The sequence below is a fragment of the Panthera leo genome, chromosome C1, assembly GCF_018350215.1.
Source record: "Panthera leo isolate Ple1 chromosome C1, P.leo_Ple1_pat1.1, whole genome shotgun sequence".
Taxonomy (NCBI): Eukaryota; Metazoa; Chordata; class Mammalia; order Carnivora; family Felidae; genus Panthera; species Panthera leo.
In genome coordinates, this window is record NC_056686.1 from 195242870 (window position 1) to 195268174 (window position 25305).

General features: G+C 34.9%; 1 protein-coding gene and 1 pseudogene across 1 annotated transcript in view; both read right to left on the bottom strand.

The window, feature by feature from the left end:
- Positions 1–25305, bottom strand: part of ERBB4 (erb-b2 receptor tyrosine kinase 4) — a 712433-nt gene that overhangs the window by 110768 nt on the left and 576360 nt on the right. The window lies entirely within an intron of this gene.
- LOC122229110 lies at positions 9557–9654 on the bottom strand (annotated as a pseudogene).

The following is a 25305-nucleotide window of genomic DNA, read 5'->3' on the forward strand; positions in this document are numbered from 1 at the left end:
GGTCTTGACATCTCTACATGGAGGTCTCACAGCCATCTCACATATAACATGTCCAAAACTGATCTCCCCAAATCCCCAGATGTACTCAACTTCTCATTTTTTTCCCATTTTAATAAATGACAACTCTATCCAACCAGGTCAAAAATATGATCCATTCTCTATCATGTCACAAACAGGGCATTCATCCTTGATTCCTCTTTTTTTTTCAATATCCCTCACATCAAATTTTGTCCATTTTAATTCAATAATATATTTCTATATTCTGAATCCCTTTACTCTATCCCAGCTCCCCCTGCCACTCATTCTGCCTAAATCATCCTCCAATCCGTTCTCCACAGAGTCACCAGGATAATCATTTTTTAAGTGACTTTAATTATGTTAACTTCGTACTTAAAATCCTTCCCATGGAATTTAAGTTTGGTCCTGCAGTTCAAGAAATGGTCTGGCTCCTTCTTCCTTGCATTCCGCCCACTTTTTAATTGCTCACTACATTCCACTCACACTGGGTTTTCATCTCCTCCTCCAATGTCCCCATTCCAGGAATTGATATTCTCCTCACAGTTTAGCTAACTGCTACTTATCCTTCAGATCCGCCCATCAGAGAAAGCATTCTGAACTATCTAAACTCTTCCTGTTAGAATCTCTCATGAAACATTGATTTTTGCTCCATAGTATTTAGCATAAGTAAGTTATATATTAATCCATTTATTCCTTGATAGGCTATCTCTCCCACTAGCCTATGAGTTCCATGAAGGCAGTGGAGGTGATTTGTTTCTTGCTAAACCCCAGCACCCGTGAAAGCATTTCATCTGTAGTAGAAACTCAATAAAGGAATGATTAATAAATAAATGAGTTAAAAGTAAATTGGTAATTAGTTTATCTAACTAACCTCTTGAAAATCATGGGAAGCCTAGAGAAAGACCTTCAGGAAGTATGAAGGAATGAAGAAGTGGGCCCAGGCGGCAGGATTAACATCAACTCCAGGAAGTGAACATGTCTCTTTGTTTGTGGTTGGTGAGATGAGGGTGTGTGGAAGAACTGAAAGGAGACAGGAGAGTGTGCTAAAGGCAGTCTGCAATTTCTTTCTCTTACAACCACATCCCCTTCCAATTTTACCCTTAACTGATAAGACACCTTTATAAAACACAGAGGAAGAAAGAGACATTTTTGATGTTTGTTGTTTGTTCTCTAGAAAACTGTTACATAATCACATATGAGAACATATTATTTTTTGCTGCAGTTGTGTATAGATTTAAAAATAAGAACTTGTACAGTGTTTCAGGACTTGTTCATTTAATGTGTGCTGTTCGAAAGCTGAGACTCCTCATTGTTAAATCCATATTCACCACTAAACCCTGCTGGGATTTTAATGTGATGCTGTCTATTTCAGGATCTCCTGTGGAATTTGTGAAGTCTCCTAAATCATCAGGTAATAATGTTTATACTTCTAGGACATAAAGTGTGCACATGAAAGGGAAGATTTATCAAAGACTGATTCTGCAGAAGGGATCTTAACAGTTTAGTGGTAATTTGCTATGGAGGGCCTGTTTTTTGTTTTTGTTTTTGTTTTTCTTTTAAATCTTATAGAATAAATCCCAAAATTTGAGATCTGGACCAAGTCTTAGAAAGAATTTATTTGATTCTTTCATTTTATAGATGAAGAAAAGAGGTCTAGAGAGATGCAGCGACATAATCAGGCAGAATCTAGATGGGAATCAGGCAGAATCTAGATGGGAAACTGAGGACTGTTCAGTTTAGATAGGAGACCAAAAAGAACATCACCACAATTCATTTCAGTAAAACTAATATTCCTCAAAAATACTCAGGAGTGGTTAATACATTTAATAAATATGTAGGGTATCAATTTATTGTGTTCTAAAATCCCGCTTTAATTATATATATCTATATATCTATACATATAGATATATAGATATATATAATCAAATATTTATTGAACACCTACTATGGTTAAGAAATTGTGCTAGGTTTGGTAATTATATCAAACTATAAATAATAAATTATAAAGGTCCTAGGAATGGTGATTATACTGTAAATTAAACATAGAATTAGGATCTTTCGAAAGTGAAGTGGGCTTCAAATTATTTAGCATTTTTTTAAATAAATCACAAAGAAAATCAATGAAAACATTAAAAATGTTAATTGGCTACAGAAACATCTTTGTTTTGTTTTGCTTGCATTTCTCTGTATCATTTCTAACTCTTTTCGTAATGCCTCATTTGGGTCATGTACACAGTAGGAACTTGGTAAATATTTAATGATAATGATAATATTAAAGCCTGAGGATTCAGGGCTTGATACAGGGAGAATTTCAGACTCTCTGTACCATAATACTTTGTTATTGTTGTTGGCACTTAGGAGCCTCCATAACATGTACCATCAAGAACATGAAGGTGGTTGTCATGCAATGGCAAATTCAGGGCATAATAAAGCACAGCAAAGATTGCACATTTGTCTTAGGAAAAAAAATAAAGACTTAAGTAAGACTTGTTTGTAACCGAATGGGATGTATTATCATAGCTAAAAAGAGTGTCAGCTCAGAGGATTGGAAAAAGTTGAGTTCCGATAAAAATACCGACAGCACAGTAAAAATACTAAGCACTTCCAAAGGAAGGGGAAATCTTCGCTAATAAATTGAGTTACTTTGACTCTGTTGGGAACACTCAGGCTTCAAATTTATATAGAGCAAAGTTCAAACTCTGGCTCCACCACTGCCAGTAAAACCTCAAACAAAATGTGGCATGTATGGGTTTCATTTCTCTTATCTATAAAATTGAGCTAATAATGTTTATAGTAATAAAGTTCATTGTAAGGATTAAATGAGATGATATAATAAAAACCTACCCACCCCTGAGTGTCTGTCACTCTCCTAAACACTTTGTATGTATACTTTCATTTAATCCCCATAAAAACCCTGTGAGTTGGATTCTACTAAAGTAGCTAGAAATATGGTGTTCAGTAACTTTGTACTCTGCTTATCTAAGAAGTATCAAAAAAAAAAAAACCCAAGAAAAAACCAAAACAAAACAAAAAAACACCTACATCATAACCTTATTATTGGACTGCAAAACCTGCTCTCTTAATCTCTATTCACACTGCCTACCTAGATCTTGAGTCACAGCAGCTGACACAGGGGTAACATTCAATAACTGATTAATAATACTAATAGGAATAATAGAAATTTAAAAAGCAAGCTGTTTTAATGATGTCCCCCACGTATTCACCACATCTTACTAGTTTTTTTGTTTCTGATCCTTGTTCACTAAAGATTATTTAGTGACTAAGATTTGACTTTCCAAATAATCTATCTTCAGCAAGAGAATCACTAATCATGCAGACACCAGCACTCTAGGCTTCCTGATACTATATTTTGTGAATTAATAATTGACACTCAAACTTTATATATCATTAATGGCTTTAGTTAGTTTAAGTCTGTCCAGAAAGGTGGAGGCATGATTCTAAGTAAAGAATGCCAAGCCATGAATTTTTATCTCAGTTATTTATAACGTACTTTTTTATGTCTCTATACTTCTAATGTCTTTCAAGCAAACAATTTATTTACTCTTTTAGATGGAAAGCTAATTAGCTTTAGGGAAAAAAAATGCCCAATTTAAAATATATTCTTTCCACCACCCCATTCTTGGTTAATCTTGAAATGTTGCAATTAATGTTTGGTCTAGCTAAATTTACTACTCATGTATCAGGAGAAAAATCTATTTATTAAAAAAATCTTAAATAATTTTTGTATAGTATAAAATGAAAAAAAAAATGAGATTCTGAGCAACCAAAACACAATGATAACCAAATGGAAAAAAATAACATTGCATAGCAGTTTATAATTATATTATTTTATTCAATTTAAGCTATATAACCATGGAAAGTCAGTATTTTTACAGTTGGTATAAAACATACATCTTATATGGCTTTCACCATTACCATTAAATCTTAAGACATAATCTTTTTTTTTTAACATTTATTTATTTTTGAGAGACAAAGATAGAGCATGAAAGGGGGAGGGGCAGAGACAGAGGGAGACACAGAATCTGAAGCAGGCTCCAGGCTCAAAGCTTTCAGCACAGAGCCCTATGCGGGGCTCGAAGTCACGAACCGCAAGATCATGACCTGAGCCAAAGTCAGACGCTTAACCCACTGGGCCACCCAGGCGCCCCTTAAGACATAATCACTTTTTGGAGGAGCTCTACTTTTCAAAAGCTTAAGATTATTAACGGAAATATTTCAGGCTATGTAAAATGTTTCTCTAATCCATTTTTCAAAATGTGGTTTCCAGATGACATCAGTATTTTCCGGGAATATGCCAGAAGTGCAAATTATCAGGCTTCCACTGACCTGTGATGTGCCTGTAAACTAGCTTTTGGAAAATAAAGGCCTAAATTATGGCATTTAATGATTTCCATAATGTAAAAACTTCAACATGTCCAATTTCAAGCTACCAACCTTACTTCTTCCAATACAGTGTGGGGAAGGCATGTATAGTCAGAGTTGGCAAGCTCTTTAAAACTGGTCTTCAACACACAAGTGTCTCGGACCTACTGAATCAGAAACAGTAGGGATGGGGCCCATAAATTTGTGCTTTAACACACCCTCCAAGTGATCCTGGTGCATGCCAAAGTTTGAGAACCACTGCCCTAATCCATCTTCACTATTTTTTCCACATTCACTTCCCAGATGATCTCATTTACTCATAGAACCTTATTTTCCATCAGTATACCAATGACCCATAACTTTGACCCTCCGGTCCTGATGGATATATCCGACATTACTTTGATGTCTCACTGTCACCACATGTCTCTTCTATTTACCCCTAACAGTCATTCAGTCTCCAAGAAGTCAAGTGGATAAAACTTCCTGCTCTACCGTTCCCTAATTTGTGACCTTGGACAAGTCATTGCCTTTTCTAAGGCTCAATTGCATCACCTCAGCTCTCTTTTTAAATATTGTCTAAACCTATCCACTTCTCTCTGTTTGCATACCCAACTTCAACCAAGCCACCATAACCTTTTAGTTGAAGCACAGAAAAAGTCTCCTAACTTGTTTCTCAACAACAAAAAAGTAGTTTTTATGAAGTTGCTCATTATGGTCCAGCTTTTAAGTATCTCTGAAAAATAATCAGTGGTTGGTTGTTGTATATGTTGGGGCTGAGGGTGGTAGTTAAGATACAGCAGAAAATGGCGTAGGGGGTTACGGTGCCAGGTCCAGAGGAGAGAGAGAGGTTGTTTGCAGGAAGTCCTCATATGAGGAAGAACTTCTTTTACTTCTCACCAATTAAATGCCACTTCTACAATGAAACCCACTGTTATTCTAGACTAGTGGAGTTTCCTAATTAGGTAGCCCATAGCCCTATCTACACTTTCAGTGCAACACTTTCCCAATGGTAATTATTTGTGCAAAAGCTTGGTTAATATATTTTCCACCACTGTCCTGTTCCCTAGCCACCCCATTTCCCCTGAACCTACAAACATGCCCAGGATGCAATGGGGACACAATAAATATTTGTTCAACACCAATGTTTAGCATAGCAGAATCTGAAGTGTATAAAAATTGATATTAGAAAGTGCTACACATTATAATATGTAATATACTAAGAACAAAGCCACAATTATTCTGTTTGACATTTAATTTAAATGTTTTAATATATTCTAAAGCAAATTGGGAATGTTTTTACTTCAATTTCAAGGATGTATTCTTTTAAAATTATATTACTTCACACATTTCTTTTTAGGCCATTTTGGATATAGAAATGTATTATACATACATTCCTTGGAATGTGAAAAGTTAATTTCTGTTAAAGAAAATTCACAAACTTACAAAATATCAATTCATTTAATTCAACTTTCATTCAAATTTATTCATATAATTGCCTCGCTTACACTTATTTTAGATTTAATGTAAGAAAAAAATCTATAGAATTCATAGTATTTAATCGCTTTAGTACTGAGTAACAAGACAGGTAATTTGTGTGTGTGTGTGTGTTTATGTGTGTGTAAATGTGTATATACCACACACATAGGTATACATGTATATTTGTATGTTTATATACAAACACATGCTTGTGTGTGTCTATGTAGATATATATAAATACACTATTAGTAGTAGGAAAGTAGGAAAACAAAAATAAGGTTCATGTTGCATCTGCGATCTCCCATTTTGAGTACTAGAAATGTTGCTAACAAAATCATCAGAAGGTGTTAGTGTAGCTCTGAAACGAGTCAGACTGAAGTTCTAAGGCTATAAAACACTGGAGCAGGGAACTTGCCTACCAAATAAAAGTTTGCTATTTTTTTCTCCAAGATTAAAAAATACAGTAGCATCAGTTTCTCTTGACTTGACCCTGTTTTGACAATGCATACTCAGTCCATAACTCAGTTCCCTAGGCAGCTGCCCTTCTCTCTTTCCTCCTTGCCAATCTGTTTTGAGGAACCTCTATATTAGAAAGAAGACTTCAGAATAATGACCTACTTGCTATCTAATGATTCCCTGAAATTTTGAAAGAAGCTTTCATGAATCCCATTTCAAAGGTGTTTATTGTGAGTTTTCAATCACTTACTACTTTATGTAAGCAAGCAGTATTTTCAAGTGACAGCTCCAAACCTGTGTATTATTTAATCGGCTGCTTTCAGAGGGCAGCTCATCCTCTGATAGTCATCTTAGGTACACTAGGATTCACTGTTCATGTTTCTGGGAGTTTTTTCTAGAAAACACATCTCATTTTATAACAGCAAACATGGACAAAATTTATGGCATTTTTTAAAACATGAGAGAAAACATAGGCATTGCTCTCTTTAAGATTTAGTAACCATATTGACCAGAGTGTGTTATTTTTTTAATGTTTTTTAAATTTATTTTGAGAGAAAAAGAGAGAGAGAGCACACATGCATGAACGTGGGAGAGGCAGAGAAAAAGGGAGAGAGAATCCCAAGCAGGCTCCATGCTGTTAGCACAGAGCCTGACACAAGGCTCAATCTCATGAACTGTGAGATCATGACCTGAACTGAAATCAAGAGTCAGAGCCTTAACCAACTGAGCCACCTACAGGCCCTGACTAGAGTACATTCTTGAATAAATAAGAATATCCCAGCAAGTACACATGAGAGTTTTAGCTATGTAATATATCTGCAAAAATGAGGGAAAAGCAGTATTCAAAGAGAATATGATTTAATTTCTTGATAGGAACTATATTTATCAGACTTGGATTAATAAACACTATGGAATCTGTTCTTAGAGACAAAAGGATGGATATATAACAATAAATAGGAAATTACACATAAGATAAATTTTCTTTAGATTAAATGCTTAAGCCATTGCCACCTAGAAAAAAATATATCAAAGTAATTATTAAAGATACACTGAATATAATCTCAAATATTGTTTCTTGTAATGACTGATGAGTCAGATTGTAAAAATCAGTCTTTTGTGAAGAATAACTAGTTCTACTATGAGAGAGCCGTTAATAATAAATTTGTGTACACATGTGAAAGAAAACTGTTTCATTTTTCTCCTATTTGCAACACCAATGTTTCTTCACATATTCGTTATTGTGACAACAGGTTGAATTTGCAATTCACCATCTGCCTAAATAGCATTAACCTTCCTGTAACCTCATAATATCACTCAGTGCTTTGTCTGATATTTGAATCTCTCCAATATAAGCTAGGGACAAAATACACTGTCCTTTCTATTAGGCAAACACCAGTCCATTCTAGAAGCCAACTAAAATAAACTATCGCATGGAGATGGACATTAACATTTGAAATCATTTTCATTAAAATGCATTAAACTGTTCTAAAAATAATCAATGAACTTGCCTGTAAATAATCTTATAACAGATTTTAATTAATATACTGTCAAAATAATAATACATTTGTATAGCACCTTATGATTTACAAAATTATATTCAAATAATCCTTTATTAATATTATTATATTTTTTTAATGTTTTATTTATTTATTTTCACAGAGAGACAGAATGTGAATGGAGGAGGGACACAGAGAGAGACACAGAATCCAAAGTAGGCTCCAGGCTCTGAGCCATCAGCACAGAGCCCAATGTGGGGCTCGAACCCGTGAAGTGTGAGATCATGACCTTAGCCGAAGTAGGATGCTCAACCCACTGAGCCACACAGGTGCCGCTCACATGATCATTTATATCTTAAAGGGGAACCTAGATAACATGCTAGAGATAGAGCTTATGATCTTCCATTACCACTGATAATCTCCATATTGATAAATCTATCAGTCCTTTCTTAATTCTCATTTTGCTTGATCCATCAATAGCACTGACATTGTTGATCATTCCCTTCCTCTTGAAAAATTTAATCAGCCCAATTTTCTTCCCACTTTTCACACAGGTCCTCCTTTGTTTATTTTGCTATTTCTCCTTCTCTCTCCAAATCCTAATTTGGCGTTCCCTGGTGTTAAGAAGTGGACTTTGTATCTTTTTAATTTAGTTGCTCCTTAGATATAATTTTATACTGTTTCATGGTTTTAAATAGCACCTAAATACCGATGATCCCCAAATTTGTACCCTCTGCCTGGACTCCTCCCATTAATTCCAACCCTTATATTGAACTCCCTACTTGACATTCCTACTTGCGACTTTAATGAGCCTTTCAAATATTATGTGTCCAAATCTGGACTCCTGATATTCTTCCCCAAACAAGTTTATGCCCAGTCCTTTCCAACTATTAATAGTAACACTCTTTCCAGTTGCCCAGTCATAGCCATTGGTATCACACCTGAAAACTAACTTTCTCTAACACTGCATATTCTCCTGTTGAATACACCTTTAAAAAATAATCTCTTACCCTCTTCTCCTGTAGTCTAATCTCAATATGCAAGCTACAGTAATCTTATTAAGATGCTAGCCATCTCATTTAAATTCTCTGTATATAACACTGCAATGGCTAGTCATCTAATGCAGAGTAAAATCCAAAGTCCTTAATAATACCTAGAAAGCCCTAGAACAGGCCCCTATTACTTTCTGACTTCATCTCTTGTTACTCTATTCCTTATCGTTCTGCACTTGTCACACAGTACACTTTGATGTTCCTCAAATCTGCCAGGACCATTCCTGCCTCAGGATCTTTGTTTATACTTATTCCCTTTGCTTCAGTTATCCTCCAGACAATCCATGCCTATGTCCCTTACAACGTTTATGTCTTTCCTCAAGTATTCTTCTCAGTGATGCCATCTAGGTCCATTCATTCTAAAATTACACACACACACACACACACACGCGCGCACACACACACACACACACACACACACACGGACATTTCTATTTACTTGTTTATGGTTTGCTCCTCCCCTCTTGAACATAAACTCCACAATGGTAGTATTTAATTGGCTGTTGTGTACCCTAACATGTCCTAGCACCTAGAATAGTCCTATCACATAGTAGGTACTTAACAAATATTCATTGATTGCATATGTGACCAGAATTAGAATTGTTTACATAGTGTACATGTTGTTTCAAAAATAGCAAAATCAAAGTTATAATGAAATATATATTGACCAACTTATTAGCATGTAATATTATAATAAAAATATATCTTAATAATTCTTAAACTGATAAGAACAGATACTACACATGATCTTAGCCAAAAGGCCGAGAAGCGATGTATCTTAAGAATTCTTAAAGAATACAAAAGTTTTCGAAAAGAGAAAGATGAAAGCCTGACTTAAAAAAATTGAAGATAAGCATAAAATAGTGGTAAAGTACAATAGTTTGCTTGCATTTGCTTTTATATTTCCTTCCTTTATGTTTCTAAATACTTCTAAGAAAGCAGAATGAACACAATGGCCCTAGTGCCTCAGACAGTTCCTGACACATGGTATTCTTTCACTATTTGTTGAGTTATATATCTAATTATACTACCAACCCCCCAAAAACACTGATATGAAAATGACATATGTGAGAAGAAGAGAGGGCATCATCTCTTTCAACAGGGACACCCGGAGGAAAGAAGCACATTACGGAAAAGTTTTCTAAAACAACACTGCCATAAGGAAGGAAGAACATAACTTTAGTTTAAGAAAAGATAGGATTTGCTATAAGTGAATGAATACAATATGGGAATAAAGGGATGGCAAATAGCACATTTAAAGGAGACATGATGTTCTTGTGAGAGAGATTATTTATTTCATGGAATGTCCACATATTTGAAAAAGTAAAAAAAAAAAATGTATACCATGAAACCTACCCTATGCAAATATCTGGGTTTGAAAGGCAGGACAGTGTAAAGTTGCTTAATTTTTCACATGACATCAATTTTTGCTGACCCACAAAAGGCCGGCAGAAGAAACTTCAAAAGCAGTCTGTTCAAGTTGTTCATCAGCGGGATGAAACATGCATGATGAAAGATATATTATGGGCAAGTTTCTGTCAGTAGTTCATCCATCGGTGTCTGCCCTGTGTACCATACCAAGACATCTGCATACCTTAACAAAGATATTGTTGGTGCCCTGTGTAGAGCACCACAGGAAACCCTACTCATTCCCTCGGTGAGAGGTTTATGCATGTGTTATTGTTCTCCACAGCTTTCCAAGACTTCAGTGGTCCCTCACAGTATGGTCTGTTGGCTTCTGGCAACCCAGGAACTTCCATAGCTGTTATTTGGCAATTGTTGGCTATTTGATATATAGCTATCTGTGCCCTGACTGGTGGTAGAACATGTCTTTTCATCACATAGAATTTATGGCCCATTCTTGGTATATAATTACAACTCAAAGAATTACTTGTCTGTCTTAAGATAATCCTTGGTTCATTAGAATTTGGTACATTAATATTAATGTATATATCTATATAATATCAATATATAAATATAATAATAAATATTACTATCAGAACAATTTGTTTGTAGTTATTTCTAAAAAAACACCACTGCTGATATATTGTGCATATTTCACATTCACCAAGCTATTTTTAAACTTTAAGCTTTCTTAATTGTTTTTTCAAGCATCGTAAATAGTACTAAGCTGAGTCCAAAGTAGAAATTTCAAATGCTTTTTCAAATGACTATTCTCCTACTTTCTAAGTCTCTTAGCAGGAAACTGGAAAGGCGGTCTTGCCTGCAACAATCATTTTCGTTCAGTCACATTAACATTACACTTGATAAAGAGACCTTATGGATAGGGAAGTCTTGAAAGAAGCTGGTCCTGAGATGTTTACAAGTGCTGAGAGATGGAAGTTAGAAAGTTGTGTAATATGAGCAAAGATGTCACTCCTAGTAGAAATATAACCAGAGAGCACCGTTAGTGGAGAGATTCTAAGGAAGACTACAACTGGTGACACAGCATAGCTGCTGATGTCTCCATTAGGGACACAGATGAGGAAATCCTATGGGATTGGCCAACAATGAAGGTTATAATGCAGCTATGCCATGTGTAGGCTCCATGAGGAGCCTTTATTTCTTACATTCTCCTCTGTAACTCCAGCAGTAGCACAGAGCCAGGCACTGAGCATGCATGCAATAAATGTTTGCTTAAATTAAGGAATGAACAAATGAACACTCCCCTCTGAATCCTCATCATTCTTCCCATTTAGTAAGCCCCTTTTACGTGCCACACCCTCGGCCAGTTGCCTTTTATGCTGGAACTCCCCTTTGAACAGATGTGGGAACTGTGAGATGAGGGAACTGTGACTCAGGGAGTTGAATGATGTACATACACACTCAGAGGCAGAGCTCCATGAGTTGGTAATTCCATGGATAGAGAGGATGTATCTGGGGTCTGGGGTCACCAGAACATGTAACTAGAGGAGGGAACTCACTTATGAACATTAGGGAACTCACAATTGCTTCAGGGTATTTTCCTCTGCTCTTCTTACACCAACACATCAAAAATAAGCTCTAGTTCTGAGCCTGTGTACAAGCTTTCCCAAATTGAGGCACGACAATCATAAATTTCTTTCTGAGAAAGGTTTTGTTGGTTTTGACTTCAGTATCTCATCTCAAGGAATGTTGAAGGAGTATGGTATTTCTAAATCATAGGCACTCAAGGACAAGGCAAGACTAAAATAATGCATAATGATACATCCTATATGTAATGGTGTTAATCCCTACTTTCTCTAGTTGGACAATGGTATCTTCACTACATGGATCTTTGAAACATATGAATGTGTACAGTGAGACTAAAGGAAGTAAAAGTACTCAGAGTTCATTTACTGTATCTGCACATGGTATAGTCTTCCCTGGACTTTTATAGATTCTGTAATGACAGAATTATAATTTTATTCACAGTTTCTTTCTCACTTATAGTCATTTAAAAGGGTATTATTTAAGCTGCCTTACTTATTCAAATATTTGACACAACATTTCCACTGGTGTATGAATAAGCACAGATATTTTTTTTAAATTCTCACTGCTTTATACCTAGAAGAGCAATTTAACAGAACTCTAAATAATAGTCTAAAGCCTATTTACTAAACACACACACACATACACACACACACACACACCATAAAAACAAAAAAGAAACAAAAAAATCCCCAAACTTTAAAAATAAATCATTTGATTGAAAACTGACTTATTTACCACAGTAAAGAAAATTTATTTACATTTTTCTTTATTAATAGTCTAGATTCTTTAAAAATATGAATGCAGTTCATTAAAAATATAACCCAAAGTCACTTTTCATTTCAGTCAAATGATCAAACTGCTTCTTAACTATTATTAGTTTATGATTGAATTATTGACTCCATGTTTCTCTTAGGTCACTTTAAAGAAATGGAAATACACATCTGGAGTTGCAGTTGCCAGGAATAATAAAAGATAAGAATCTTTTTCATTTTAATATTCTGTAAGATTTTATGGTTAATATTTCTAAATTAGTTTTTTGTGGGTTAGTCCTTTTTTCACTGTTTTTGAAAGCTAAATTTTGGAAACAGTGTTTGTATGTATCTCCCACTGTGAACACTGGTTTGCCAGGTCATTCTAATTATTTCATTTTTAAAGACTGACTCCCTTAGTATAATAGGTTTGTCATTAATGAAATTAAAGGTTGTGACTGCATAGCTATAATGGTCTAACATTCCAAAAATAAACATTTTTTTCTTTTGTCTTCAAGTTTATTTCCTCTCATTACTCTAGCTAAGATTTGACATGCATATTTCACTGGAAGGCCATTATCTGTGTATAATGTGTGATTCCATTAAGAACATTACCTAGTTAATTTATAAGAGACCATCTATAAAAATAAATAAAAAGATAAGCATCCAATAGAATGTAGAATGGAAGGAAGCATTTATATACCTCATTTGAAATGAGATTGTTTGTAAGACAATCTTTCCTCAAAAAAAGATTTATTACACAAACAGCATAAATCAAGACATTTGACTTATTTGTTTTGCAGTAGAGAAAACAATTGTTTTATAATTGTCTCTCTACTTCTCTTTCTGAGTGTATATACAGACGTACTTAATACATATATGCATTTATCACAATATTATATTTAATTACATCAAATCATGATAGAATGCATATAACCATACTTCTCATAAAAATAATCATTTCATTTGCTTTTATATTAATCATGGTACTAAAAGTTTTCTAAAATGTATTCTACTCTTTTAATTATTAAATAGAATATACAACATATAATCCAATATTTTATGTTGTTAATCCAATCCCATCTCTATAGACATCAATTACTCTGCTGTAATAAAGCAATGCCTTCAGGACCTTGAGTAGTGTGGGGCCACATTAAATGTCTCAGAGCATTCATTAACTATTTCTCTTCCTTTGTTATACCTCCATACTGTTCCCTTACCTGAAACTATCATTTTTCAGTACAACTGCCTTTCTAGATTACTTTACATGCAAGTATCTGGATCAGTCAGGGCTCAAATACAAAATAACATGTGTGAGTTTTGCAACACAATTTTTCTTTGCTGCTGCTGTGATTTTAATTTCTTTTTTTTTTTTTTTTAATTTTTTTTTTAATTTTTTTTTTTTTTTATTTTTGGGACAGAGAGAGACAGAGCATGAACGGGGGAGGGGCAGAGAGAGAGGGAGACACAGAATCGGAAACAGGCTCCAGGCTCCGAGCCATCAGCCCAGAGCCTGACACGGGGCTCGAACTCACGGACCGCGAGATCGTGACCTGGCTGAAGTCGGACGCTTAACCGACTGCGCCACCCAGGCGCCCCTGTGATTTTAATTTCTGAGTTTGGAGCAAGACACTGCTAGTCGAATGAAATATAAAAGCCTGCTTATATAGTGTTATCTATATTTAATATAATCTGAGGCTCCACCAAGCCAACAAAAAGCAGCCGCTGGCATCTGTCCTGCTGCAGAATCTTGCCCTTTTCTGGCAGTGTCTTCTTCGAGAAGAGGGACACGGATTCAGGGTAGAATTAGATCAGCAATGGGTCCACACCTTAGACCCATCTTTAATTACATAGATCACTGTTCTGCACTTACATTATTTATTCACCCAATCATTTAACAAATATTTATTGTACTCCCACTAAGCTGAGACACCGTAACTGAAACTAGGGTAGATAAAAAATGAATTACAGATGAGCTTTCAACTGGGTCTTACATATTACATCTTCCATATAAACAATAATGAACCACCGAAGGTATTCCTTACAGATACATCACATAATGGCTGAAAGTAATAATTTAGAAGACCTATATTTACTCAGTTTAATAAATATATTATGTTTTAAAATTAGTTGAAATCATCATGATGTAAACAACTTTTAAATATAATTATTTTATTGGTAAAAAAAAAATAAGAGTTTCTTGAAGGGCCATGCCACTATATACTTACTTCATTTATGTATTTTAAAATGTACTTTAATGAGGAAATGAGCAACTTGCTTTTCCATAAGACTGAATAAACTTACCTTAAGAACAGAGAGTACTTTATATTTCTTCAAAAAGCACCCTGTGTTCAAGAGACAGAAATTGTGCAAAATAAGAACGTGTGGAAGAACCTGTCCATTCAAATCCTCATTTACTCTCCAGGAAAATTTGGTTTCCAGCCATTGACACACATGCATTTGTCAAAACTGGGCTGGATCATAAGGCAGGTGAATTGATTGAAACATGCAGCCATAAGCCATTGTGGATAATACTCTATTTATATGGAAAAGAAAGAGATGGAAAATTACCTTTCTAAGTCTAATAGATGGACTCTTTCATTTTCTTAAATAATGCATCTATATGTACATATTTAAATTATCTGCAGAAATATTTAGGAATTGGGAGTACAAACTACTTCTATATGGCCAAACTGTGTCAAATGAATGATTTGTGCTTAACAAAGGGGCAAAATATAGTCTACATGACACAGGGAGATGTTTGAGAAAATAATAATGAGTAATAAGGTTATTTTCACACAATAATCATTTTGTGTAATCATACATACAGAAGGTGTGCATATATACATTCTAAAACTGTCGCTGTAGATCTTGTACTTATATTCAATTTTTAAATGAAAATTATTTTATTTCAATGTGAAAAAGATAATATTCTATAAGCCTTTTGTTCCTCATATATTTACTTATATTTATATTTACATTTATTTATTTAAAAAAAATTTTTTTAATGTTTATTTATTTTTGAGACAGAGAGAGACAGAGCATGAATGAGGGAGGGTCAGAGAGAGAGGGAGACACAGAATCTGAAGCAGGGTCCAGTCTCTGAGCTATCAGCACAGAGCCCGACGCGGGGCTCGAACTCACGGACTGTGAGATCATGACCTGAGCTGAAGTCGGCCGCTTAACCGACTGAGCCACCCAGGCGCCCCTACATTTATTTATTTTTAAAGAAAACCAGGTTGCTAAAGGAATCACTTGAAATTTAATAATGTACTAATATCCCTCCCTTCGTTAGAATGATTTCATGCTGCTTTTTTCCATGTAAAGAGAGTATTACTTTTCAGAATTATTAAAAAAAACCTGCCTCAACAAGCTGTTTTCCAGATCTTTCTATTATCAACCCCTTAAACATAAATGTCCATTGTTTCAATGGCCTGCTGTTTTCCCTGAGAAATTTCCAAGATCAGAAATACTAATAATATCTCATCCTTTAAGAAAAAATGGCATCTAGTTGATTTCCCTTTTGTCTTAATATAGGGTTATTTACTGCTGTAGTACAGTTATATCTCAAACCAGTATTCAAAAATTGTTTTAATTTTATTTTTTAAATTTTAATTTTTTTTTCTTTTGAGAGAGAGAGACAGAGGTGTGAGGGGGGAGGGGCAGAGAGCGGGAGACAGAATCTGAAGCAGGCTCCAGGCTCTGAGCTGTCAGCGCAGAGCTCGCAGACATGGGGCTTGAACTCGCCGACTTTGAGATCATGACCTGAGCTGAAGTCAGATGCTTAACTGACTGAGCAACCCAGGAGCCCCAAAAATTATTTTAATATTAAAGTAACACATTGTAAAATATGTAAAACAGTAAACAAAATCCATGGTTTAAATTGTATACCTTAATGTTAAAGCACTAAGAAATTATATAAAAAACAAATAAAACAAAAAAACGACAACAACAACAACAACAGCAACAACAACAAAACAAAACAGAGGGACCAGATTGCTTACTGGACTAGTCACCACTAATTTAATAAGTTCCACGTTAATTATTAAATCAATGTATTATTAGATTAAAACTCTCTAGTTGAGGCCATGCTAAAATAGAATACATTATAATTTAAATGGCATATTTAAAAATTTCTTAATTTTTAATTAAGCTATATGTAACGCTTTTTATATCCTCAACATTGTCTAGTATTGTATTTCGCACAGTATAGGAGCTTGAAAAAAATGTTAAGCTAATTATAAGTGATGTGATCTAACAGCAATGTCAAAGTTTTTAGTTATTATGATTCTGTTACATAGCATGATTATGTTCATGTTCTTGAATAAATACAGATAGAAATATTACATAAAAGCAACACTGTTCTTGTAAGAAGTGACACAAAAATGAAAATGGACCATGAGTATTACTGAAAGAGAATAATTTAATGGAAAATTCCTGTGATGTTATACCCTGAGAAAGAAAAACTTGAGCCAAATCAACCCTAATAAGAAATGACAAACCTTGAAAAGCTATCTATAAATTTTCTTTAAAGCAGTATGCTTTTCAGATAAGCAAAATTGTTTTACATTGTTACCAGCTTCTATAAATGCCAGTTCAATTTCAGAATCCATTGTTTAATTGTGATCATATCAAAGAAGAATCCTTTCTAGAGAGCAAAAGCACTAAAAAAAAATGAAAAGATTATGTTAATAAAGCTAATGTATCTTGTTACCATGGTAACTTTGAAACTAAAATATTCAGAAAAGTCTTTTTTCCCTATACCATTGTTTTGTGAGGAACTGGTTAGTTGATTACCAGCTCATGGAACCATAATCCTTTAAAATGGTGTCATTGAAAGGCAGAAGAATATGAGGCTTACATGAAACAATAAAAACATCTTCTCACATTTCTGAAAATAAATCATGGAGACCTGGAATGCCAGAGGGTACCCAAATTATTGGGTAGACATAAAGAACCCTCATAAAGCATTGACTTAATTTTTAAAATATTACATAAAGGCATTATTCTATGTTACAACCTTATTATAGACTTGAAATGCAAAATTCAAAGGTATTCTTTGGAAGAACACTGGAAACATTGTTGGGATGTTGGCTGGCTTTTGCGTTTTACAAGGCCAAGAACCAGAGTGTACTCGTTTGTCTTCTTTTTTAAAATAGAAGTTTAGGAACTCTGAGTATAAATTAAATGTGATCTGTCCATTTGTAAATCATAAACATACAGTTCTTCCTTCTACTATTAATATCATCTTAAATCTTCCTCCATCATTCTTGGAGATTGGTTGAAACAAATTTCAAAAGTTGGGTCCTTTTAACAGAGCACTAATTTCATAGATGAAGGATTCTCTTGGTTTACTCTTGGAAAAAAAAACCCTCAACAAACATTTTTTTCTATAGAAGAGTAAATTTTGATAACATTCAGACATTTATATCAGAAATGACTATCGCCTCTGAGAAGTGAACACCACCACCTCCCAAAAAAGTTCCTACTTTCAGAACTACCTCTGAGCACACAAATTTTTTCCCTCCTACTCAATAAAAATTTGTCATTTTCTTAATAGTAGGCAAAACACGTTTTCTGTTCATTTTCAAAGAACGCTATGCCTTTAAGTTTTAACAAAAACAGTTAACCTCAAAGTACAATTCTGTAAAAGGACATTTTGTTCTGGGTAAGAACATTCCCAGCAGGTCACCCACTGCCATGTTTGGAGATTTGCATAATAGCACAACTAAACACCTGACCCATCTCTGCATGTAGAAATTATTAACAAAGGTCTTTCTCCCTTCTAGGTATCCATTGCCATAGTTACCTCACAAGTTCTTGAAAATATGCTTAAATAAAGGAACTTGCAAGCACCGAGGTAGAAATTAATCACTGACTGGAAAATAAGTTTTCATGATGAGGTCAGGCTTTTGTTTCTGGGTCAGACTCAAACATTAGACTGTATTCTGATTTGAGCAGAACTGATTGCCTCTGGTCGGAGATCTGGCTCTTAGGATCTTACACAAAACACTGGCCTACTTGAATGTGCAGGAATGGTTGCTTTATGCATTTGTTCTCTCAAGCTCTGCGGAAAAAAAAAAAAAAAAAAAAAAAAAAAACAAACTTTCAACCATTCCTATCGGAATGGTGAGCCCCAACAGTGGGTCTATAATGGGAGTGCACTGGAAACATCAAATCAGGAACTGGTCTTGTGGGAACAAATGACTATCTAGGAGTCTCTAGTGATAGACCATTGCCTTGAAAAGCCAACTAGTCAATGCAGGACACTGGGATATTTATGTGGAGATGAGGGGAACTCGAGCTAAACACTTAGTATTAGGAAAAATCAGGAACAAATAATTAGGAAAAATCAGTGGAGCAAAATTAGAGCTGGATATCCAATGAGAAGAGGGAGACCTCAGAGAAGAATAGGCATCAGGACTGATTTTACATGTTTTGTGAAGGGAATGAATAAGTAAAGTTCTGTCTCATTGAATGTGGAAAGAGACAGGCGTTCTTATACATGGCTGGCAGGAATGTGAAATGGTACACACCTTCTGCTAAACAATTTTGTGATATATGTTATCAAAATCTTTAAAATACCAAAATCTTTTGAGCCAATAATTACCAATAATTACACTTCGAAGGATCTTTCCCAAGGAAATAACCAGAAATTTGTTCAAAGAATTATGCACAGAAATGCTTGTCCCGGCATTACTTATGATAGCAAGAAAAAAAAAATAGAAGTATGGTGCCTTAGGTTTATACAGCTAAGTAAATTCTTCCATATCCAAGTGTGGAATGTTAAAATTATGCAAGATAATTTAACTAAAATTATAATATTTCATTAAAAAGCAGACATGTATGTGTGGATAGATAGGTATATATATGTGTATATATAAAATTTTGTGATAGAATTCAATGTCTATCTAAGAATATTATTGCTTTATATCAAGACAGGTTGTGGGTCTTACAGAAGTTTCTTAGAAATTTCTCTCAGGTATCTTGACTACTCTGGACACCAACTATGCAATACTTCCTGTTCATGAAATTGAAAAAAATATTAATATTATAACACTGTCCCTAGGAAAGATTATCTACTATATATATATATATATATATATATATATATATATATATATAGTGAAGTATGTGTAAAGTTTCTGTGAAGTATGTGTAAAGTTTTTGACCCTAAACATATTGTTTAGGGATCTTTCCGCCTCTCTATGGAATTCCTAATTATTTAGGTTCATCTAGTCCCTATGATTCAGGTCTAATAATATTGCCTGGGGAAAATTCTGCTCTGCAAAATCTAACAACATTTAGATTGGAGACAGGGAAGATAATGAGAAAACATTTTTTATCAAAACTTTCCTTTCAAACCACAGAAAAAGATACCCTGGCAGCCCTTTCAGTTGCTAGAACAATAGGTCTTGAGCAGCTCCTTCCACAGACCTTGTTAGTGTCTAATAGGAGTAAGCAATACAGTACAGGCCAAGGGCTCAAAACTTCTAAAATAAGGGATGAGGCTAATAGCTGAGTTTGCTTAAGTGTTGCATCTAAATATGAAATGTATCTCAACATCTGAGAGTCATGAAAGGGTTGGGATGACAGGACTCACTACAGTTGAAAAAATCAAAGTATGGTCAGTTGAGCAGAGTGAGTTACCTCTAATTCTGCCAAAAGGCATGGTTTAATGAATGATTAGTGTTTTATGCTTTTCATCATTTTCCAACTTCTCTATAATAAACGTATCATGGTAAAAATTGTGAGTATATTCAGAAAAATAGTTTGATAAATCAATGACTTACAGAAATCTTTACTACTTGGAGCATCCAAACTCACTACTCCAATCATTTGTTCACTCACTCAGCAGATATTTATTACATATCTCATATGTCTAGTCCCTGCTGAAAGGTGCCTAGAACACTCTTGCTTCCAATGAGCTTACAGTCTAGTAAGAAGAGACAGGCATAACAAATTACTGCAATAAGTGTTTACAGGTGCATTGATAGATATATGCACAAGATTCAGTAGAGAATGAAGAAGGGAATGATTACTGGCTGATGGGGAGTAGGAAAGGCTTCACATGACAGGTGATTCTTAATAAATTAGAAGGTCTGCTCTACCATGGGGGCAAAGGTATGGGGGAGTTTCAGGCAAAAAGTACAATATTCCAAATGGATGGTGACAAGAAACACCTTGACATTCCTCAAGAACAGCAAATTGTAGGATGTGGCAGAAGCTGGATCACAAAAGAACAGAGAAGCAGGACGATTGTACGAGTCCCCCATACTAGGGATTTTGGGCTTTTTATTAAAGGGTGTGGGCCTTAAATGTTAGGAAACCTATTAAGAAACTACTGTATGAGTTCTGGTGACAGCCTGCTGGTTTAGAAGGATTAAAGAGGACGAACTATAGGACTTTGAAGCTTCCCTAACACAGGATAAAGGGGAAGTTTATAATCAATCCCAGATGTCTGACTTGCGTGTCACGGTGGATGAGGATGCTTTCTGTTGAGTAGGAGAACATAAGAATTAGATTAGATTAGAGATTAGTAGAGAGATTAAAATATTTGGGAAGTCAATGAGCTCATTTTGTCACACTGAACATAAGTGCCTGAGGCTGTTAGATATTGAGAACTGCCTTGAAGAAGACTGGGTTGCAAACTCATTCCGTGAAGACATCCATGTGTCCAATATTGTGCAAAGGTAATATTAAGCATAATTGATTCAGAATGGCAAGGCAAAGGACACGAATGCTGGTCACAGCCCTGTAATGTGATCCTGGCTGCCCCCTACTGTGCCACTCATTTCCCTTTAATTGGTCGGGGAATACACAGAAGGAGGTGTCTGGCCAGTAGATCAGGACAGTAGTGACAGTATGTATTTAGGGTCTTTGAAACAGTGACTGTGTACCAAGTGGCTTGAAAAATATTTCACTATTTCTACCACCAAATAGCCATATCTGTAGGTAACATAAATTTCAGCCCTACTCTTTGGATCCCTTTTGCATTTCTGTTTTGACTTTATTTCCCTCTTAATTACTTAGTAAAATTTACTAAGAGGACATGAAACTAAATAAGGGAGAAAGGAGGCTTTCCTGCACTGTAGTCAGAGCATATAAAAGAATTATTGCATCTCAAAGGGACGGATCCAGTGATAGAAGCAAGAACTAGTGTCTCTGAAGCAAAGAAAGTAAGAAATCCTAGAGTAGCAGCAACGTGGTTAGGTCTGATCGTTGATTCTTTCCTAGTTAGGCTATTAGCTCTCAGGCTCAGGCAGAGGGATTGGATTTGCTCCTATGTAGCCAACTCTTTCCTATCATCAAGTTTTGGATCTCACCACTTTCCTCACTATGCTTCTAAGGATGCTTCTATGCAGGAAAAAACTTTTCCCTTATGAATAGGAGAGCAGCAAAGGAATCAGAACGTCCCCACTTTACCTGCTTAAAATTCTGTTGATATTTTCCATAACTTATTGAAGAGAATGTATTAGAATGAAAGCTTATTGTACCTGCATCCCATAAACTTTGGTCTTAGCACCAAATCTACACTTTCTAATCATAAAAATAAGAGTAAGTATCATTATCTGTGAAATGGGAATAATAAAAATTGCTTGGCCAAATTTTATAAGTTTTATAATAAAATAATAAGGGATACCTATAAATTCTGCACCTCAATGACCTGACTATATTGGGCTAGTCATTTGGCTACTTTGGGTTCCCACTTTATCATCTGAAAATAAGGAGTTTTTCCAAGGTCGTATCTTTCCAAATCTAACATTCTGCAATGTTACAAACTGGAAAAAGAACATGTTATGGATGATTGCTGATAGCTAGATAGCTCTTTTTTTTCGGGGAGAGGGGAGGGTGGCAGTTTTTCCCCATGGTGTTTGGTCCTTGTGAAATGTAGTCACACCTTTAGGCATATCCCTAAATGAAGAGAGATTTTTCTCTGACATTTATGTTATTTCCTGGCTGGCAAAACACTGAATTTGTATACATTGCAAAAAAGCAAATCACTGTGCTTACATAAATTACATAAAAATCCAAGACATGCATTATAGAGACATTTGCAAGCTGTTTGTACTTTTGAAATCCAGGAAATTAATTGCCATTCCCACCAAGGTAAATAATGATACAAAATAGAGGAGGTGGATTTTATTTTTGATGTCTCCTCTGTTGATAATCACAGAGAAATGTGAGATGACAGCTTCCTTTTATATTCAAGCAGGTTTTCAAATCCTACCTTCTCTAAATAGTTTTCCTTCAGACACTCATCATTCTGCCACCAACCTATCCCTTCATTTCTGCCTGGTCTAGTTGGACAAGTCTAATGATTTGCCCTCACTTATGAGTACACCATGTATGTACCTACTTTTATTTTCTGTAATTCTTTGTATTTGTTTCTCATATGTCTTCTCTTATTGCATAGTATCTGAAAATGGGCTAGGGAGAGATCTGGGATGAAATTATATAATTTCTATGTGTCTCAGTTTTCCATACCTATAAAATGGAGATAAAAAATCTACCTACCTCATAGTATTGATGCAAGAATTAAATAAAATAGTCCACAGAAAGTCTTATATTCAACAAGAGCTCAATAAATGTTATCTACTTATTACTTACCAGTGGAGATAAGATTGATTTATTGAGTTTGTCATTGAATTTCTGTTCCCTTGAAAATACCATTAGGTGAAGAAATTTAGAGAAGAGTTATAGTGAGTCTATGTAAAGTGGCTTAGTTTATCAGATTATTTGTTTATCCATATCAGGTTGCAGAGGGTTTTCAAGTATATTCTTTATCTGAGGTCTGATATTACATGAACTCTGAAAGGTATAAAATGACCATAATTATAGAATTAATTTTAAAGGGCTTTTCTCAGACTTTACATTTTTTTTAATGCAAGTAGAGTGTTTAGCATGAGTTCACTAAATATTAGTTAATTTGATTGCTCATTTTGTTATTAATTTACCCTTGGAAAACTCCCATATTCCCTAAAGATTAGTCTTCAGCCAGCTTTCCTTTGAAGGGAATGTTTTACCTTTCTCCCTTGCAACTTCCTGTCCTGATGGTATCAGTAGGGATTTGGAAATGGGTGAAGACCACAGCATCTTATTTCCCTAAGCTGTCTGCACCAAGTGGAGCTGAATTAGTTTGAATCACCCAATTTATCTCTTAGGAGTTCTATCTAAACATCCTGGTAAATAATGTTAAGCTAAGTGGAAGAAAGCTGCCTGTATACTCTAAACCACTGGAGTACAGAAAAGTATGCTCATTGCATGAATGTAGAGTTAGAAACAATTTTAATATAGTGACTTAATGTTTGTTTATTGCATAAATTTGTCTGCATTATTTTAATGTAACTTTAACCCACCAGTTTGGAAATGTAGATCTATTTTCATAATAATATATTATCTTCCTTATTAGTTGTATAGCTTAGAGTGTGTGGCTTATTGAGAGTGTAATAATTTAAGTTTTTAATATTAGAATAACCAGGTTTCCAACCTTGCTTTGCCATCTGGTTGTACACATTTCAACATCCTCTTAAAGCAAGAAAGATATCTCACAATAGGGAACATCAAATGGAAGACAAAGGTCATATATGATCTTTATTATCAAATTGAATGAGAATGCTTAATTAATCAACAATCCAATAAGGAATTTAGGGGCACCTGGGTGGCTCAGTTGGCTGACCATCTGATTCTTGATTTCCACTGAGGTCATGATCTCAGATTGTCAGATTGAACCCCACGTCGGGCTCTGTGCTGACAGTGCGGAGCCTGCTTAGGCTTCTCTCTCTCTCTCTACCTCTGTCTCTGCCCCTTCCCAGCTCGGGGTCTCTCTCTATCAAAACAAATTTTAAATAAACTTAAAACAAGGGATTGAGACATTATCTACATTGAACATAGAAAGCACAAAGGATTAATATTGTAGGGCCTTATGAAGAATATAAGAGATTGAACATTTGGCCAAAAAACTAAACCTGGTGAGCAAAATTATTTCTAAAAGAGTTAACTGTGAAATAAAACACTTATTTTTCTTTTGAACAAAACACTTTTCTTGTTTCAAAGGAAGTTAAAATAAGTAGGGTAGATATGATTTCTATCCAAAACTGGCAACACAATTTTTGGCTTCTTGAATATTGCCACATCTAAGATGAGTGTAAGGAGAAGCTACGTTGAATTAACGTAGAGTCAATTCAGGTTGTCTTATTTTAAATTATTTCCTTGTATAACAATTAAGCTTAAGAGAAATGAAGCCCCACTGAAGTGAATTATATAAGAAGTTCAATAATAGGAAAATCTTCCAAAAGTAAATAAAACATCAGATATGGAATGATGCCAATGTGCAAAATCAGATAAAAATTACCAAAAAAATGGGATCGAAGATGCAATCTTATCCAGTGGAAACTCACCTGTCTTTTCCTCAACTAATCTTATCTTCTTCTATCCACACTGCTATCCATATTTGTAATGCATAGTATCAAATACTTGAACTAGTTTATTGGCTACATCCAGTTAATCCACACAATAAACTCTGAGTTTCTCTTTTGCATTCAAAGTTGTAGATCAAATTGGCATAGTTGTACAACAAGTATAATTAAAGCCCTCTCCCACCTCCTCCACTGTGATGGGTACCAAATACCTTCCATCTTGGAGCACATGGCTACTGACGTCACACTATTGTTGTTGCAGTATGGATCCAGAACAGGTTTTGAATAATAGTTTAACTTTCAC